The sequence below is a fragment of the Grammomys surdaster genome, unplaced genomic scaffold (assembly GCF_004785775.1).
Source record: "Grammomys surdaster isolate TR1022 unplaced genomic scaffold, NIH_TR_1.0 125671, whole genome shotgun sequence".
Classification (NCBI taxonomy): Eukaryota; Metazoa; Chordata; class Mammalia; order Rodentia; family Muridae; genus Grammomys; species Grammomys surdaster.
The window spans coordinates 437,098-447,158 of NW_021620508.1; the positions used below are offsets into that span (position 1 = coordinate 437,098).

The following is a 10,061-nucleotide window of genomic DNA, read 5'->3' on the forward strand; positions in this document are numbered from 1 at the left end:
GAGTGGATGGATGGGTGGATGGATGGATGAGTGGATGGATGGATGGATGGATGAGTGGATGGATGGATGAGTGGATGGATGGATGGATGAGTGGATGGATGGGTGGATGGATGGATGGATGGATGGATGAGTGGATGGATGGATGGATGGATGAGTGGATGGATGCAGGGATCGATACAGGGATCACTAGATGTACAGAAGGATAGAAGCATAGGTACATGGATGGATGACAGATGGAGGGTACATGCATGGATATCTACATGGATGCACAGATGCATGAATGAATGCATGGGTAGATAGGTGCAGGGATGGGTGCCTGAGTAGGTGGGTGAGTGTGGGGGGTGAATGAACGTATCTTTAGGTCCGTCCTCTGGTTGAGTGGGAGCTGGAGAGCACAAATAATGAGCCTGGCCCCGCAACGGGATCAGGATGTTTATTTCATTTAATTTTCATACAAGGATTGTCAGAATTCTCATGTATTCCTTCACTAATTTCAGAGATATGTACACAAGCTTAGAAAGGGCCAGAGTCACATCACTAGCCTGTATTTGTAACTTGACTGAGAGAGAGAGAGAGAGAGAGAGAGAGAGAGAGAGAGAGAGAGAAGAGGGGAGAGGGAACTAGAGAGAAAGGGAGGAATTTCAAGTGGGTCCTATGATTTAAGCTGGGTCTGAACCTTGGATTCCAAATAGTTCTATTATGCTAAACTGCTACAAAAGCGTTTAGATTCTCAGAAGGCAAGCGGGGAAGGTGTCTATAGGTCAAGGAGGAAGTTTGAACTCATGGCTCATGGGTATCTTTTCAAGAAACACAAATCTTCAGCATTTCTGAGGCTGTCCAACAACACTAAGGAACCAGGGTGCCAAAGCATCTCTTGATCACTTGATTTTGAAACCAAATCCCCCAAAATGAAATTAACAAAGTGATTCTCTTTGACCCATTCTCCCTTCCAAGTGAAAGTTTGTGATTTTAATTTTTTATATATTTTATTTTATTATTTTATTTTTTGAGACAATACTTCCCTATATAGCCATGGTTGGCCTGGAACTTGCTCTGTAAACCCAGCTGGCTTCCAACTCACTGAGCTCCTCCTGCCTCTGCTCCCTGAATGCTAGGGCTAAAGTCGTGCATTCCCACACCCTGTCCAAGTCTGAAAACCAGAGGGCTGAGGAGACCGCTCAGTCTATAAAGTGCCTGCCACACAAGCGCAAGGGTGTGGGTTGAAATCCCCAGCTCCTGGTTGAAAGCTGGGCTTGTTTGTGCATGTCTGTAATCTGCACTAGGGGTGGACTAAGGATTGATGGGCGATCCCTGATGAGTTCAGTGAGAGAACTGGCCTCACAAATTAAGCTGAGAGCCAGAGTGGATGACACTGAGGTCACTCTCTGGCCTCACGCGCACACGCGGGCGCACGCCAGCCCACCACCCTGACTTTTTACTTTTTTTGTAAAACTTGAATTAATCCCCAATCTTCTAGGTGACTCAGGTTGCTACCTTCCACCAGGGATTTTAGAAGCCACTTGGCTAAACAATAAAGTAATATCTCCCCTCCCCAACGCTTGCCACTATGCACACACATTCCAACTTAGCTATAGGCAGACAGATGTCTGATTCTTGGTAATTTTGAAAATACCAAGTTGTTTTAAGGATCTGGATACCATCTGATCTGGTTCAAACCAATCAAAGCCACAATCTCTTCACTTGGGGCTGCATAAGCGTCTTTTGTTCAAAGAGACAAAAATTTCACCCACAGGTGATGCTAACGCACCATTCTCTGAACAGGTGCCCTATGAAGGGCCCGGGAATTGGATGGAGCGTGTGCAGATCGTTGATGACGTCACACCCCTCCCGTCCAATCGCCATCTCCCACATCTAAGACCACCTGGTTTCTCCACCTCTTGAATGCTCCCATCCGTTGTTGTCGGACAGGTGGACCTGTGGCTCATGCCTCATCTCCAGTTGACAGGTAACTCGTGAACGAGCCCTAGAAACTTGACTCAGGAGATTAGCTCACTGTGCAAGATGGAGTCCGTACCTTCCCATTTCCCTTACCGCTTCCCATCTACCTCCTTACCGGCCTCGGAGAACTCACTGTTCTCCCTACCAGCCTTAATTCGTCTCCTGAGCCCAGTAGGATAAGGACAGAAACACAGATTCAGGAGCCGCTTGAGTGGAAAACACTTTATTGGAGGAACTGAGCCAGGGGGGAGATTTGTCGTAGGGTGGGCTTCCGGATTCCAGGCTTGCCTCCTCCTCTAATGGGGTCAGCCTAGGTCCTAGGTCTTAAAGAGAATCGTCACTGGGAATCAGGAACTGCACTTCTCAGTCCTTTCACCTGAAGGGCAAGGGGTGACAGTGAGGTTGTGGACCCCCACACACCCTGGATCGGAGTCCCCATAATGAAGCCAGGGTGGGTGCGGCTTTGGTGGGAAAGGGATCTCAGCCTGGTCTAAGTTTCTGATGTCATCTGAGTATAGTAGCTAAGATGGCTCTGGGCTACGGGAAAAGGTTCATCCTCCATTCATCGTCCCCACACACCCCCTCCTCTTCCCTCCCCCCACCCCCCCACCCCGTTCTCCCTAACTTCTGAATATAATACCACTCTTACCTTAGGTAACATTTCCCAGTTAATGAAAGGAAGCGCCTTTTTGAACATCTGAAAGAAGGGGAGTGGATCAGGTAAGCAGGTGCCAGTAAGCACTCACTGAATGAACAGGTACTAGCAAAAACTCAGTGAGTGAACAAGGATCAGTAAACACTCCCTGAATAAGTATGGGGATCAGGGAACACACGCCAGATGAGCAAGGACCAGTAAATAATAAACACGAGTCATTAATCACACACTGTGCTCACCAGTGAGGTACAGTGCTATTGATTTGCAATCATGGTAAGCGCCCGTGTTCTGGAAGCCTCCTTCGGTGTCAGCCCGGTACACACTGCTGTGCAAGCATGCTTTCATTTAGGTGTGACAGCAACCTCTTCAGGAAAGCATTGTCTCCATGCCCACTTTGCAGATGAAGAAGACACCAAGGCTCGCAGAACCAGAGACGTTTGCAAGGGGTCACACAGAAAGCACAGAGCCAAAAGGTACAAAGGCTAGGCCTAGCTAGGCCAATGATTCAGCTTTCCTGGTTTAGGTAAAACCTCAGGTTTTTTTTCTTGAGGACCTTAACTGTGTAGCCCAGGCTGGCCTTGAACCCATGATCCTCCCACCCCAGGCACTGGCATGCTAGAATTACAGGCATACTTCACCACACCTGGCTCTCAATTACACCGTAACACTTACATCAGTGATGACGTGCCAGTTCAGGAAGTCATCCGACTTAAAGGCCTGGGGGGGGAGGGGGGGAAGAAAGAGAGAGAGATCAGAATCTGGTCAGTTCCAGAGGACACCCAAGCATTGCTCAGCTCTCTGGAAAAGATGAAGATGGGCCCAGAAACTTCATAAGCTGTCTCCTCTGTGAGGTGGGGCAAACCATGGGGTTGCTCTAGGATACTCACAGACTGTAACTGGTTAAGGTTCAGGAACCCATTGTTAAAGCCCTAGAGGAAAAAAATCAAGGAGTTATTAGAGAATCCACTCGAAAGACAGAGTCAAGACACCTGACTTGGGAGAATGGAAAAACAGATGTTTACCTCTGTTTCTGGTCCTGTAGGGTAAGAACCACTGTAGGTAGTACCTTCCTGAAGAGGGCGACAGAGACAAAGGAGCCTGTGAATGGGGAACCCTTCTCCCTGACAGCCCTCCTTCCTCCCCTTTTCCTCTGCCAACTTCCCCTCAAGAGCATCTGTGCATTCTCTCTCACTGGGGCCCCAGTGCCAGTCCCATTCTGATCCAGTACACCCAGTTGCTGGTTGACGTGCAGAAAAGGTGGAGAAAGGACCCCAGCTAATAAAACTAGCTAGCATTGTTTGGCTGTTGATTTTCTGTGCCAAAACACCCATGCTTGTTAACCTGGCTGGGCGAAGACCAGGGCGCTAGCACGAGCCACACCCCTAAGGTAAGCTGCCTGCCTCTCACAGGCTGTGGCTAGTTTACCGTGTGGTTCACTGGCCACCATCCCTAAAGCCCTCTGTTTCTCCATCTTACACACCCTCTCATCCCTTCCTCTGCACCACAGAGGTAGGTCACAAGCATGTGGCCCTCTGGGCAGGGTTCTAGTGCTCAAAGCTCAGCAGTTTGACATATTTGGTTTAAGTCTGGATAAAACACAGTCAGGAGGGGTCTGAAGTGATGGGTCACAGGTTAAGAACAGATTCTGTTCCTGTAGAGGACCCCAGTTTGGTTTCTAGCTCCTGCATTAGGGGCCTCACCACTGCCAGAAAGACAGAGTGATATGGGAGAATGAAAAAACAGATGTTTACCTCTGTTTCTGATGTTGTAAGGTAATAACCATAGGTAGTATCTTCCTGAAGAGAGTGACAGAGACAAAGTGAACCCTTCTCTCTGACAGCCCTCCTTCCTCTCCTTTTCCTCTGCCAATTTCCCCTCAAGAGCATCTGTGCATTCTCTCTCACTGGGGCCCCAGTGCCAGTCCCATTCTGATCCAGTACACCCAGTTGCTGGTTGACGTGCAGAAAAGGTGGAGAAAGGACCCCAGCTAATAAAACTAGCTAGCATTGTTTGGCTGTTGATTTTCTGTGCCAAAACACCCATGCTTGTTAACCTGGCTGGGCGAAGACCAGGGCGCTAGCATGAGCCACACCCCTAAGGTAAGCTGCCTGCCTCTCACAGGCTATGGCTAATTTACCATGTGGTTCACTGGCCACCATCCCTAAAGCCCTCTGTTTCTCCATCTTACACACCCTCTCATCCCTTCCTCTGCACCACAGAGGTAGGTCACAAGCATGTGGCCCTCTGGGCAGGGTTCTAGTGCTCAAAGCTCAGCAGTTTGACATATTTGGTTTAAGTCTGGATAAAACACAGTCAGGAGGGGTCTGAAGTGATGGGTCACAGGTTAAGAACAGATTCTGTTCCTGTAGAGGACCCCAGTTTGGTTTCCAGCTCCTGCATTAGGAGCCTAATGCCTAACTGCCTGTGGCTCCAACTCCATTGCTAAGCACACTCTTAGCCTGGCCTCTGTCACCACTGGCATGTTCACACACACACACACACACACACACACACACACACACACACAGATGCATCATACATGCTTAATTAAAACTAAAAGCTTAAAAAAAAAAGCAGGGTTCAACTACATACCCCAAATGAATCTCAAGCTCCTGATCCTCCTGTCTCAGCCTCCCAAATGCTGGGGTCACAATGGTGCTACACTACACCCAGCTAATTCCTGATAAGTACAAATTTAATGCAACAGACTGGCCAAAGCCCCCACGTCATTCGAGATCCAGGCAGATCCTGCTTTCCCCAAGGCCACCTGCTCAATCCATTTGCCACCAAGCCCCTTGTCTTAGATTTTTAAAGCCTGGAAGAACATTCCTCTGTTCCCTTAGTGCAACTGAGAAGCAGAGGGACTCCAGGGAGATCATAAGGGATCTAGACCAGCAGGGAGCCCCCCATCATCTGGAAGCTACTCAGTGGGTTAGAAAGGAAGGAAGGTTGGATTGGGGGATCCCAATGGCCCACCTCAGCTTCTGCCTCCTCTACCCCACCGTACCATTCTTCCTAGAGTTATTCTGTCTTTTCCCTTCCTTTTGCACCAAGCTACATCCCCCCACTCTCCCCTTCTTCCTTTCCTCCCTCTTCGGGACCCCAGCTTCTCCACCAGCTGCCAGAGCACGGCCAACGAATAGGAGTCACTTCTCCAGGAATGGACGAGAAATACTGAGTGGCAGCTGGGTAACAGGTCTAAAAAAAGCCCCGGCACCTGCGTGATTACCGTGGGTTGCCCCAGGGATGCTCCCTGAGCAGCATGCAATGCCAGAAGAGAGAGGAGGGCCACGACAGGAAGAATTGGAATCTTCATGGTGTCCGGTTTGGGGCGCTCTGAGGCGGAGCCTCCCTGATGGCCCTTTTATATTAGCAAGGGGTGGGTATGTGAGGGAGCAGGCTTGCCACCCGGGTGACTCATCCCCGGATCACGTCGCCCCCCCCCTGGGGCTCCAGGAGGGGGAGGCAGACACCGTTCCCAGTATATCTTTGATTTCTCAATTCGCATTACTCCCCAGGCTCTTGCAAGGTGAGGCTGCCATGGGTCTGCTCACGCACAGGGTAATGGGATGGAATCAGGTTGAGCCTGTCCCTACAAGACCTGGCATCCGAGCAAGCCCTCCTTCATCTCTTTTTTCCCTCTCAGTCACTCCGTGTCCCCCACCCTGCCAAATCCATCTAAAGCTGTCGGGCGGGTGTAAGGCCCTCCACGCTGCGGACTCCGCCTGCCTCTCCAGCTTCCTCTTCTCCCCACACACTCGCTGGCTGAGTAAATTGGACTCCTTACCCAGCATGCCCCTTCTTCCTCCGGGCGTTTGACCAAGTCTTATCTCCCCCCACACACACCTCTTTTCTCTCCTCACAGGTTTGTTTGTTTGTTTGTTTGTCTGTTTTGTACTAAGGTCTCAGGTTGTTCCTTCGTCCCTAAAATGACTTTTGCTATCTCCAGTTCTCAGAACTCAACCTTGTTGGTCCCATTATTCCTTATTTCTCCGTGTGTGTGTGTGTGTGTGTGTGTGTGTGTGTGTGTGTGTGGTGTGAGTATATATGAATGAGGGAGCATACACACACGTGTATATGTGTATATACATACATGTATACATATATACATACATACACACGTATATGTATATGCATGAATATATATGTGTGTTGTGTGTGTCTCCAAGGCTCTCTAACCAGCTTACCAGGCTGGCCTCAAACTCACTCTGTAGCCAAGGACAGCCTTGAACTTTTGATCCTCCTGCCTCTCCTTTGTGCTGACAACCTTGTACTAGTAACATCTGGTTTATGTCATGGTGGGACCCAAACCCAAGGCCTTGTGCATGTTAGGCAAACACTCTATCTACTGAGCTATATCCCCAGGCTCGGAACTGTGTATTTATTAACCCTTTTTTCTACCCTCTGGCACCGTGCCCTACACACACTGCAATGGACATTGGGAGCATTAGAACGGCACCCACCCATCCCTGGGCCCAGCTCTGCATTGCTCTCTCGGGCCCAGACCCTGCGTACTATCCAGTTGTTACCCTGGGATTTCATATAGATGGCTGAAGAAGACAATGAGAGGAGAAACATGAGAAGCAGAAGCAAATGTACCAGAGACCCCCCCTCACTCCCAGAGGAGGATCAGAGCTGCCCTGACCTCCGAGCACTTGTTCCGTGTCCCTGAATAATCCCACTTCCCACCCCACCCCTAGCATGTGAGTGGGATCACCTCAAAGTGACAAAAGAGCCCAGTGATGAAATCTTCTCGGCAATGAGGCCCAGATGGTCCAACCGGTGTCACGGGCAGGTGCCGGGGCAGAGACTAGCACTGTCCTGGCAGAGAATCCCTTATCTGAGGGTTGGGTTCCTTACCCCAACCTGAGGCAGCACACACAATAGGCAGGCCTGGGGTGGGAGGAATCTTTGTGAGCCCCAGAGACTGGTACCGCAGTCCCCTGCTGCCCCCACATCACAGTGCCCTCGGTAGCCTCAAGAGAGAACAGCCTTGAACACCTTGAGGAACACCCTCTTCCCAAAATGACCACGTGACCGTGGATGCCAGGATCGTCTGATGCTCCTGGAGGGGACAAGAAAGAGAATACCCGGAGCAGGGTGGAGCTCTCCCCTAGGGTTTTCTGGAGCGCACGGTTTTTACAAGCAGGTATATTCAGATATCCGTTCTGTTCAGTTAGCAGTGCCTGCAGAGCTCACGAGAGCCTTCCCACCAGGGTAGAGTGAACAGAGGCACTGGAAGAAGTGACAAACCAGACGAAAGAGGGCAGATATTATGCAAATCAGCCCCACTTAGACATGCTAATGGCGGAATCCAATTTCAACCCTAGCTTGATACGCACGCATGTCCAAGCACAGAGCCAATACCAACACCACACCGGCATCTCCGCCTGGTTCTGGGCTCAGCTCTGTGGTGGGGCTTTGGTAGCATATTGACTCCTCCATGATGTTTTTGTTTTCCCATATAATGGTATCAATAACACTGCCTGTTGTGACTCTGCGGCAGGCCTTGTGCTAAATATTCTGACTCCATTGAATTATCAGAAGTCCTGGGAGGCAGGCACTATAATTACTCACATTCTGTGGGTGGGAGAGCCATGGCAAATATGGAGGTTAAATAATTTAACAGAGGTCTCACGGCTGGTGTGGTGTGTGTGTGTGTGTGTGTGTGTGTCCAGGCCAGCATGAAAGCCCTAGAATTCCGAGACCTGAGGTGGGTCTCCGATAACCGTTGTTCCGCTGTGCAGTAATACCCCTCAAAGGGCCTTAGCATTTGGTAGGAGTTAGACCCTTGAGCTGAGAGCACAGGGCAGACTCGATAGCCCCTTTGGCCAGAAGGGCTCTACAAACAAAAAGAAGAAACTAGCCAGCACAGCTATCATCCCAGCTACTCCAGAAGCTGAGGCAGGAGGATGAGGCTCAAGGTCTACCTGGGTTACTGAGTGAGTTCAAGGCCAGCCTGAGCAACTTAGTGAGCTCTTGACTTGGAATGAAAAGTAAGAGAGGGCTGAGGATGTGGCTCAGTGGTAGAGCAGGTGCCTGGAATCCACGGTGAGGGATGGGGGGGGGAGGGCTGTACAGTGGGGAGGGGGGACTGATACTGGCATTTGGCGACTGTGTATTGTACAGTGAAACTACAGTTACCTCGGTTTACAGATGTCCCACATAGGAAACCCATCTTCCCACATCAAGTATGTTTTTGAAGGTAATGTTTTAGCTGGGTGTGGTGGCCATAGAGGCCTGGACCAGCCTTGGCTACATAACAAGATCCTATCTCAGAAAACAAACAAAACTTTTAAGATAGTTCTCTAGTCCGGACCCCAGGTTTGTATATGAAGACGAAACACTTCTAAACACAAAGTAATCCACTCAGGTGCTCGGCCAAAGGAATTCTGATCCCCTGCGGAGGTAAAGGCTGGCTGCACTGGCCTGATGACATGTCCTAATTTGTCACCTTCCAGAGCACCTGAGCGCTGTGTTTATTTTATGGTGCTGGGAGTTGGACCTAGGGTTCCGTACGTGCTCAGCAAGGCTCTCTTACCGAACTACATACACCCTCAGCTCTCTTTCACTTTTTTTTTTTTTTAATTCTACAGGTATTTTAGTGTGTGTGAGGGTGTGTGTGGCTGTGGTGTGTGTATGGTGTGTGATGTGTGTGTGTGGTGTGTGTAGTTGTATGTGTGTGTGGTGTGTGTAGTTGTATGTGTGTGTGTGGTATGTGTAGTTGTATGTGTGTGTGTGGTGTGTGTAGTTGTATGTGTGTGTGGTGTGTGATGTGTGATGTGTGTGTGTTTAGTGTGTAGTTGTGTGTGTGTGTGGTGTGTAATGCGTGTATATGTGTGTGGTGTGTGTGCGTGTGATGTATCTGTGTGTATATGTGTCGTGTGTGTGATGTGTGTATATGTGTGTGGTGTATGTGGTTGTGGTATGTATGTGGTTGTGGTGTGTGTGTGGTGTGTGATGTGTGTCTATGTGTGTGGTGTGTATGGTTGTGGTGTGTGTGGTATGTAATGTGTGTATGTGTGATGTGTGTGTGTGTATATATGTGTGGTGTGTGTGTGATGTGTGATGTGTTGGTGTGTGATGTGTGTCTATGTGTTTGGTTGTGGTGTGTGTGGTGTGTAATGTGTGTATATGTGTATGGTGTGTGTGTACGTGTGATATGTGTGTGTGTAGTGTGTGTGTATGTTTATATGTGTGGTATGTGTGTGTGATGTGTTGGTGTGTGTACGTGTGATGTGTGTGTGTAGTGTGTGTATATGTGTGGTGTGTGTGTGTGATGTGTGATGTGTTGGTGTGTGTGTGTGTGTTGGTAAGAAGACAGCTTCCAGGAGCCAGTTCTAGCTTTCTCTCAGGCCAGCTATCTTGTTGACTCTTTTTACTTCTTCTTCTTTTTTTTTTTTTTTTTTTTTTTTGGTTTTTTTTTTTGCGACAGGGTTTTATGTGT

The 10,061-nt window shown here is 49.2% G+C and overlaps 1 long non-coding RNA gene across 1 annotated transcript; it reads right to left on the reverse strand.

Moving 5' to 3' along the window:
• Positions 1–2,209: 2,209 nt before the first annotated feature.
• Positions 2,210–3,545, reverse strand: LOC114638961. Its single transcript, XR_003713946.1, has 4 exons — positions 3,502–3,545; positions 3,287–3,331; positions 2,609–2,656; positions 2,210–2,335 (listed from the first exon to the last, which is right to left on the reverse strand). It is a non-coding gene; the product is annotated as an uncharacterized LOC114638961 (long non-coding RNA).
• Between the last annotated feature and the right edge of the window lie 6,516 nt (positions 3,546–10,061).